We start from the raw sequence: 10,646 nt of genomic DNA on the forward strand, positions 1-10,646 counted from the left end.
ACATTCCATTATCCTCGTTTTACTTTTGTTGATGTTCATCTTATATCCTCCTTTCAAGACACTGTCCATTCCGTTCAACTGCTCTTCCAAGTCCTTTGCTGTCTCTGACAGAATTACAATGTCATCGGCGAACCTCAAAGTTTTTACTTCTTCTCCATGAATTTTAATACCTACTCCGAATTTTTCTTTTGTTTCCTTTACTGCTTGCTCAATATACAGATTGAATATCATCGGGGAGAGGCTACAACCCTGTCTCACTCCTTTCCCAACCACTGCTTCCCTTTCATGCCCCTCGACTCTTATAACTGCTACCTGGTTTCTGTACAAATTGTAAATAGCCTTTCGCTCCCTGTATTTTACCCCTGCCACCTTCAGAATTTGAAAGAGAGTATTCCAGTTAACATTGTCAAAAGCTTTCTCTACGTCTACAAATGCTAGAAACGTAGGTTTGCCTTTTTTTAATCTTTCTTCTAAGATAAGTCGTAAGGTTAGTATTGCCTAACGTGTTCCAACATTTCTATGGAATCCAAACTGATCTTCCCCGAGGTCCGCTTCTACCAGTTTTTCCATTCGTCTGTAAGAATTCGTGTTAGTATTTTGCAGCCATGAGTTATTAAACTGATAGTTCGGTAATTTTCACATCTGTCAACACCTGCTTTCTTTGGGATTGGAATTATTATATTCTTCTTGAAGTCTGAGGGTATTTCGCCTGTCTCATGCATCTTCCTCAGCATATGGTACAGTTTTGTCATGACTGGCTCTCCCAAGGCCATCAGTAGTTCTAATGGAATGTTGTCTACTCCCGGGGCCTTGTTCGACTCAGGTCTTTCAGTGCTCTGTCAAACTCTTCATGCAGTATCTTATCTCCCATTTCGTCTTCATCTACATCCTCTTCCATTTCCATAATATTGTCCTCAAGTACATCGCCCTTGTATAAACCCTCTATATACTCCTTCCACCTTTCTGCCTTCCCTTCTTTGCTTAGAACTGGGTTGCCATCTGAGCTCTTGATATTCATACAAGTGGTTCTCTTCTCTCCAAAGGCCTCTTTAATTTTCCTGTAGGCAGTATCTATCTTACCCCTAGTGAAACAAGCCTCTACATCCTTACATTTGTCCTCTAGCCATCCCTGCTTAGCCATTTTGCACTTCCTGTCAATCTCATTTTTGAGACGTTTGTATTGCTTTTTGCCTGCTTCATTTACTCCATTTTTATATTTTCTCCTTTCATCAATTAAATTCAATATTTTTTCTGTTACCCAAGGATTTCTATTAGCCCTCGTCTTTTTACCTACGTGATCCTCTGCTGCCTTCACTACTTCATCCCTCAGAGCTACCCATTGTTCTTCTACTGTTTTTCTTTCCCCCATTCCTGTCAATTCTTCCCTTATGCTCTCCCTGAAACTCTCTACAACCTCTGGTTCTTTCAGTTTATCCAGGTCCCATCTCCTTAAATTCCCACCTTTTTGCAGTTTCTTCAGTTTCAATCTGCAGTTCATAACCAATAGATTGTGGTCAGAGTCCACATCTGCCCCTGGAAATGTCTTACAATTTAAAACCTGGTTCCTAAACCTCTGTCTTACCATTATATAATCTATCTGATACCTTTTAGTATCTCCAGGATTCTTCCAGGTATACAACCTTCTTTTATGATTCTTGAACCAAGTGTTAGCTATGATTAAGTTATGCTCTGTGCAATATTCTACAAGGCGGCTTCCTCTTTCATTTCTTCCTCCCAATCCATATTCACCTACTATGTTTCCTTCTCTCCCTTTTCCTACTGACGAATTCCAGTCACCCATGACTATTAAATTTTCGTCTCCCTTCACTACCTGAATAATACACACATGTAAGCTAGTCCTGTCAATAGGTTGCCACTGAATTGCCCTCTCTGTTTATTGATTGGATAGCCACTGAATTCCTATTTATTTATTTAATGGGATTATAATAATTATTAAAAGGTGGCAATTTTATTTAAGCATTGTCTTTACTCTTTCGATTGTTGCGAGTCAGCGATAGTGCAATGCTGCTCGCTTTGGAGAATACACATATTATTAGAATTATTTGGTCCAGGAAACACTTTTGCGATCACGGTTGCGATTTAGACGGTATTCTCGTAATTGTACTGATTAAAAGTGATCGTTTCCGAAACACGCAGGTTCGATTAAAGCTGTGTGCACGTTTGCGCGTATAATGAAAATATTCATAACACGTCGCGTAACAAAAAGAAACATGCGCATCACAACCGTGATCAAACGAAGAAAATATATGATAACATAAATGTTCTTCGCTGTTATTCAGGACAGGCTGAGATTAGACCTTGCAATTTTTAGTTGTAGGAAATCACAAGACGTTACACTTTAGAGATATTTGTTTTGAATACCTTGAATAACCTCTCTCTCTCCTTTTTACAGCCTTTATACCTTCACATCGATTAAGGAACGTTTCCTTCTCTACCGACCAGTATGAGAACAAAATCCAGACTCAACAAAATGTCTTACATCGAATTATTACAATCTTAACACTTAAAAATCATATATAGTTTCGTAGTACAAACAATGATAATTTATTCCGTGCGCTAGAAAGTATTTGATACACTGAGCACAAAAATGAAAATAATAGAATTATAATTAAATTTTTAGTATCATGAATACTTCTTTAAATTATGAAAATAAGGTTTGACATCGTCTTAAATTTAATTTTCATCGTTGTAGCACTACAAGCTGTTAAACAAAGAACAATTCCGCCCTGACAGGTTCAAATATGGTTCTGAGCACTATGGGACTTAATAGCTGAGGTCATCAATCCCCTGCAACTTAGAACTGCTTAAACCTAACTAACCTCAGGACATCACACACATCCATGCCCGAGGCAGGATTCGAACCGCCCTGAAAGGGAAAACAGAGATTTTGGCGGCAATCATGTTGTGAAATTCTTGTGTCCAAACACTCGAAATCTCAAGAATGTAGAGCAATAAGAATGTGATAAAGTGCATAGTACTGAAAGCATAGTTTGATACATTAGAAAATGTGAGTCATGTGCCCTGTGGCATGCTAGAGACAGTGCGGGGAAGTATTTTCTTCTTTGTGTCCCGCTGTTGGTGATAGTGAGTTGTATGAAACTAAACATCTAAAGTCATCAATGTCTCATTCACCCAAGGAAGGAATCTGTGTATACCAGCTGTTTGTATGCGTAATGAGTTAGGATTAAGTGCAAGTCGGAAAACGGGTTCTAAACATCAGTGTAACGTGTATATGGGGCGGGACGTGGGTACCAGCCCGGTTCTCATTCCCTTGGGATGTGGGAAACCGCCTAAAATCCACACACAGAATGACTGGCGCAACTGCAGTAGTCGTCAACCTGCGAGGCAGATTCGACCAGCGTCATACTCGCCTCCCAGAGTCCCGGAAGCGGCCCGTTTCTTCTTTGCTTCCTTTCCCCTTACTTTTACCGTGCATCCTCTTCTTTAAGGCGGTATCTCCCTTCTTGCCTATTTTTATCCTTCCTTTCCTCCAGCCTCTCACTCGCTTTGCCTTTTGATTCACACCGTGCCTCTTAGTTTCTTTTGTTAACTGTTTGCCCAATGAGCCACAGATACAAAAAGCTGAAGTTTTGTACTTCATACAAATAATGTTTAATCTCAGTAAAAGAAATTGATTTCTCCCCCTAGTAACCAAGGAATGGAGATTTTGAATTTGGGCAGATGACTCAGACGACCTTTAGAATGGGAACAGCATTTTGGGTGATGTTGTTTCACTTTACTCAGGAATAGTTTACTGTGAAAATATGGCTCCACAGCAGTTTGTTGAAGTAGTGGAGAGTCCGTTAAGATACAGTTTCCTAGGCACTTGCTGTTGTCCCTATCGGAGCTAGTAATTTCTGTTTCAACTGTATGAAAAGAAAGAAATTTCACGCGTCCAGGAAGATAGTCAGCGACAATATATCACCAATCAGTTCAAGGACGTTACTCGCCTTTATAATGTAGAAAATGTTCTTGTCAGGTATATTTTATATAAACATTCTTCCCCCACCCAGAAGCAATAATAATAATAACAATAATAATAATAATAAAGGTACATAATACTTTATTATTTTCTTTGTTCCAGCAGCAGGTAAGTGATTTAGCAACAACATTTTTCCCTTAAGAGAACACTAATATGACTCTAATAGTGCAAAAAACTTAATAATGATTGACCATCAAGAAATTTTCATACGGAAACGTAGTTATTACATTTATCCAAAATTTTGCGCACAAATTTCAGATGAAGTTCCGACACCTCAACATTATAATAAACACCTGAACAAAATAATAAAGCTAATAGTTACCAATACAGTTTTCTTTACACAGCATTTTTCCCATCTCTTCTTTATTTTAGTCTGGTATGGACGTAAGGCGTTAAAGGGTTATTACGATACGGATGTTTTTTTAAATAAATGGAGTATGATGTCACATGACAACTGTATTTTCTTTTACGCTAGTTGTTTAAACTACTTTGGCATTTATTTATGGTTGTTTATAATTTTTTCTATATGGTACTTCTTAAAACATTGTGCCGGGTGAAGTCCAGGTTTCCGCTTGCTTGTTTCGCTGTAGGAAATAGCTTCTCTTCTTCCTCGTTTCTTCTTGTATTAGCTGCGGACCATGCAATTCTTTGAGGACTTTTTCTTTTTAATTTTGTATTATAAAAGGCATCTTCCACTTTAGTCTCTCCCTAGTGTCTTGGAGTTTTTATTTCTCATGTGGCCGTCTAGCTGTCTGATTAGGCTGTTTCTGTAGTAAAGATGATTCTGCAGTTGTTCCCCACTTTTCTTTTTGTCTGTCAAGTAAATAACGTAACTGTTGACTACTTCAGCTTCAATCTTCCAGAAGAATACCTATTGCCACTACTTGTTTGACAGCTTTGCAATACCGTAGCAGTCAGGGTACTGATCACCCCTGTCCACTCCTCCTACAAACTTCGTTTATGCCAAAGTAACACTGGGTTTCAGGAACGGAACAGGCTCTTTTTCCTATAACCAGTCTTGGAATGAAAGACATTCATCTCAGTCTGATCGCGCACAAAAATCGCATTGAATAAGTTTCGTGTTCTTAAAATCGCATGTGAAATCCTGCCTAAAAGGCATACGTGTATCTGTTACATACATTTTATTTTGAACAATTCTCGAGCAAGTTGAGGGCTTGTGTATAACCTGTCAGCAAAGACGTGATAACCTGAACCACCTGCACAGGCTACCAATTGCTGTGCCAAATGGAACACTATTTGTATTGCTAAAGGTAAAACAGGAAGAATCTGAATTCGCCGTCCGCTGTGGCCGAGCGGTTCTAGGTGCTTCAGACCGGAATCGCGTTGCTGCTACGGTCGCAGGTTCGAATTCTGCCTTGGGCATGAATATGTGTGATGTCCCTAGGTTAGTTAGGTTCAAGTAGTTCTAAGTCTAGGGGACCGATGACCTCAGATGTTAAGTCCCACAGTGCTGAACCACTTTTTGAATTAGAATTTCTGTAGTTGTTTTCCCATTATATTAAATTTGGGAAAAAACAGAACCATTTTCTGAATCACACAAAGAGATGACTTGTAAACCCTACTTCGTACGCTTCCTTGAGTGTAGTACGTGAGTTGAATTCTTCGTTTGAATCCTTCTGTACTTTTATCTACAGTAATATTTTTTGTACATAAATTTCTTTGCATTTACTGTCAATATTTTCACTAACGTTTTTCACCTTGCTCCCTCTCGGACCTTGATACTTCTGAACTGTGACAGGTGGGACTAACTGTAGCATCCAAAATATGTGAAATAAAAAACGACGCAAGAGAAAACATCCTTGAAAAGTGGGAAGAATGGAGATCATTCTAAACGGTCTTCCAAAACCGTCAATTAATTGTCATCAAATACAAGGCCTTTGTCAGTATTACACCAACAAACGGCCGTCCGATATGGCCGAGCGGTTCTAGGCGCTTCAGTGTGGAACAGCACGACCGCTACGGTCGCAGGTTCGAATCCTGCTTCGGGCATGGTTGTGGGTGACGTCCTTAGGTTAGTTATTTTTGAATAGTTCTAAGTTCTATGGGACTGATGACCTCAGATGTTAAGTCCCATAGTGCTCAGGGCCATTTGAACCATTTTAACCAACAAACTCCTTCAATTCTTCTAATGAATCGTTGTTTCACAATGTGACATTGATTGTTTTGTAAGTGGGGTGACTTTCCGTATATTTCATTATGCATACATATTTTATCATTCACAGTTTCACTAATAAGACTGTCAGTGAAGAAGAAATGAATATATTAAAGTTCGGGTTTGGGTCAAACGCTATGAGGTATGGTGAAACATTGTTGCGTAACAGAAAAAGCGGACTTCATAAGATAAGTCTCGCCATCACGACAGAATTTCCAGTTATTTGCTACAGGTTGTATGTTTCATCATGAAACATCCCCTTAGAAAAATTAATGAATTACTGTGCTGATAAACCTCTTACATTATTTGATTTTCATACAGCTGAGGAAAACTGAACGTGCTCAGGCATTTCTCTCTTTACTTATTCTGATGATCAATAAACTGACACAATATTTTTAGCGCAACGCATTCTGACTTTCAATAATCCCTACAAAAGAATGGCCCTGACTAACAATAACCTATATCTTTCATGAATCACTTACCGCACAAAAATCTTCGTTACTCGAACTACTGCAATACAACGAGTGCCAATACTGCCAGCTAAATAAAAGATTCTAACTACCCAAGGCACTCACTATTGATAGGCATACTTAGCAAATGAAAGATTTTGATAGAGAACAAACAATGTATTTACCTTAATGGTATTCAAAACTCATTATAGTCTTACGAATTTACTGTCTCTGATGGACACACGTCCAGATCATCCTCTCTCAAAACTCCGCCATCTCTCTCCCCACATCCACCACTGCTGGCGGCTCACCTCCAACTGCGCAACGCTATGCACTGTTCATATCCAACTGCCCAACACTATAATAGCGAATATTGCAACAATGCCAACCAGCCACAGACTGCACACAGCACAGTCAGTGATTCTCATAGAGAGTGCTACGTGGCGTTACCAACATAAAAACCTAAACAGCCTACTTACATAGCCCCCATGCTCCCCACAAAAAATTTTACAAATTTTTTGGGCAGTGGCCAATACAGATTTGAAAAAGTCTTTCATAATTACAATAATAAAGATATCAAATGCACACACTTATTGATGCACTGTTGTTCAAAAGCAAAAGTTGTTCTCATAAAGACAGTCCTGATCGTTCATCACAGTAGTAATTACATTGCACAAAGTCTGATCAGAAAAAGAAAATACACACAGAAGTAGTGGATTTCCATTCAGTCTTGAAAAAGTAGTGTTGTCCTTCCAACGGGAAGACAATGCTGACTCTTGAGATGCAGACAGGTAATGGGCCACAACAGAGCAAACCCACAGCAGAGTCAGTCGAAGTTTTTGGGAAATTTTGGTAGGTAGGTCATCACAGAGCAGATCCACTGTAGTCCTTGTAGAGATGGCCAGCAGCCATCTGTTGCGACTGTGCGGGTACACAGTCACCATTAAAGCGTCTTGCAGACAACATAGCAAGTCCATAAACCACCACTTGTGCACTCACAAACTTTTTGGTATGGCCTTAGAACCAACAATGCTGTTAACTAGTCCCTTGCTGAATTATTAACACATGTGCAAACACTAACAGTCCCAACTTTTCATATATTGTGCATATACTATGACCAACAGAACTGTGTGCACTGAAATGAATGCTTACAAGTTACTAAATTTGATGAACTGGTATCTATTACAATTTTATAACATGATAATACAATTACAAAGTTACAAAATACGTCATTAAAGAACCATAAAATACAGATAACATTTGTAGTGATAGAGGCTATACAAAAAAATCGAAATAACATATACATCAGTTTTACAGGAATTATGTCATAAGTACATACATAAAAGATCAGAATAACTTTAGAAACATCAACTTCACACATGAGCATTAAACCAAAACAGAATAAATAATGTCTAAACGTCTTTGCAAGGTAAATAACATATTATTAGAAACATTCCACAACATAACTCTTATCACCTAAACTCATAAAGACACGAAAAATACAAATACACAAGGGTGCACAAAAACATAGCGGAATAACCCCATAGGAAAGGACAGGGTTTGTTTTCAATGTAACATTTGGTACTGCAGTCCAACGCAAAACTTCTTTCCATAGATCTTTCCTCTTATTTCAACATTTGTTTCCGCAAACAAAATCCTGTCCAAGCATGCTTTCTGTATTGGTATTTCTTACCTCATTATTTATTTTCCATTATCTTACCTCATCATTTATTTCCAAGAAAATCCTACCTAAACTTGTTGTTGCTAAACCCTGCTTAGCTAAATTAGCAAAGCAAATGCCACATTACGAATAATATGAGCCAATGTGCAGCAACAAGAAAAAAAAATCCGTAGTAAAGCTGGCTTAACAGAGTTATAGAAAGTGAAAGTCAGTAGCTCTACACCTGGCAAACAGCAGCAGCAAATGCAATAACTTATACCTAAATATGACATAGCTCAAGCAGAAAAAATAGTACACTAAAGACAACAATGCAGATAAGGGAAATGTCTATTCACATCTTAATGTCTATGTCATTAAAGTGGTGCACCACAACAACTTATTCTACAAAAAAAAATTACCAAGTACTTGAAAAGAAGATTGTGTATGCATTTACTGTTATTAGTCGCTACTTATTGTTCTTTCCTTTCCAAGTGATCCCTTACCAAATACGACATTCAAATCTCTCATACTATCACAATGGTTCCGAACAAATATGAACAGGCAAAATTCAATTTCATATGTGTGAAGTTATCCAACTGTGTGCCGGCCAGGGTGGCCGAGCACTTCTATGTGCTACAGTCTGGAACCGCACGACCGCTACGTTCGCAGGTTCGAATCCTGTCTCGAGCATGGATGTGTGTGATGTCCTTAGGTTAGTTAGGTTTCAGTAGTTCTAAGTTCTGGGGGCTGATGAGCTCAGAAGTTAAGTCCAATAGTGCTCAAAGCCATTTGAACCATTTTTTTATCCAACTGTGTAATTGCATAAACATGTGTCACTGACACACTAAAAAAATGTTTGTCTCTCTCAGTTAAATGATCAGATAGCTGTGTAATTCTGTGTTACAGATATATGGTACCGATGTGTAAAGTTGTATGAGCAAATACCATGTTAGCTAGGCATCCTTGTCCTTGCCTCACACATGGTACACACAGTAAGCATGTACCCCCCTTAGGATTAATGTAATTATACCCCCAGGTGTTACAGACTACATGAATGGAATGAAATGTATCAAGGAAAACCTTTGTATCTTTTTAATTCAAAAATCTTTAAAAATAAATGTTTTAAGTACAAAATTAATCACTCAAATACGTGTACTGCGGCGCTAAACTGTGCGTCTTGTTGTACCATATTCTCTGTCATTACTTAAGGGTAAAAAATGTGCCAAGTGTCGTAATTATCGTCGTCTGTAAGCAAAGTTCTGTGGAAGTCAATGTACTTACCTCGTAATAAACAAAAGCGAAATGCTATGCGTATAGATATCGTAGTTATTACGTACAGTATCATGATCAGGAAAGTACTACACTGTAAAGTATTGTTGTGCTACGAAAAAGGCTGTCTCATTGTAGCTATACCACAAAAGTTACTACTAAAACATGTTTTACTTTCCAGAAGAATTCAGAAACACGGTGCAAATATAAAACAGGTAGAGCGCAAAAGCAATAATATAAATTGTGTCACTCATTAGTAGCGTCGTGATATAATCGTGTAGCTGTCAAATAAACTAACCACTGAGTCATCTGATATCTCGCAGAAAGCACTTTAAATCCATAATGTATTTTCAAGTAAACCAAAACGTTGCATTAAAATCTCATTAGCGGTACCGGTATATGTTCTAAGTATGTAAGCCTTATAGTCATTACGTAATTGTGCTACTAACAAGCAACAATGGACACACACAATAACACTGTGTCGTCTGTGCACTATGTTGTGTCTAGACAAGACAGTCGAGACACAAGGCGAGGAAGCCGAAAGGGCACGCGTCAACTCACGCAGGCTAGTTTAGGTCTGAAACAGGAGACGTAATGAATGCTATAAAGGAAAGTACGTAGCTGCTAGAATACTTAACTTTATTCCATCATTTGTATACAGCATTCTTGATGATACAAGTTAGACTCTATCATGAAATGGTTAATAGCGCCTTGCTAGGTCGTAGACATGGACTTAGCTGAAGGCTATTCTAACTGTCTCTCGGCAAATGAGAGAAATGCTTCGTCAGTGTAGTCGCTAGCAAAGTCGTCGTACAACTGGGGCGAGTGCTAGTCCGTCTCTCCAGACCTGCCGTGTGGTGGCGCTCGGTCTGCGATCACTGCCAGTGGCGACACGCGGGTCCGACATGTACTTATGGACCTATGTTGACGTATGCGATGAGGTCGGGAGCCTAACAACAGGCGAGGCTGCGCCAACCGCACCCTGCCATTCGGTCCGAGGGGAGCTAGGAAATGCCTGAAAACCTAGTCCAGGGTGCACGTCAACATGCGGTGTATGCGCCTGTAGAGATACAGGAGGGGCCGAAGGGTCGA

Source organism: Schistocerca nitens, chromosome 7 (genome assembly GCF_023898315.1).
Source record: "Schistocerca nitens isolate TAMUIC-IGC-003100 chromosome 7, iqSchNite1.1, whole genome shotgun sequence".
NCBI classification, from domain to species: domain Eukaryota; kingdom Metazoa; phylum Arthropoda; class Insecta; order Orthoptera; family Acrididae; genus Schistocerca; species Schistocerca nitens.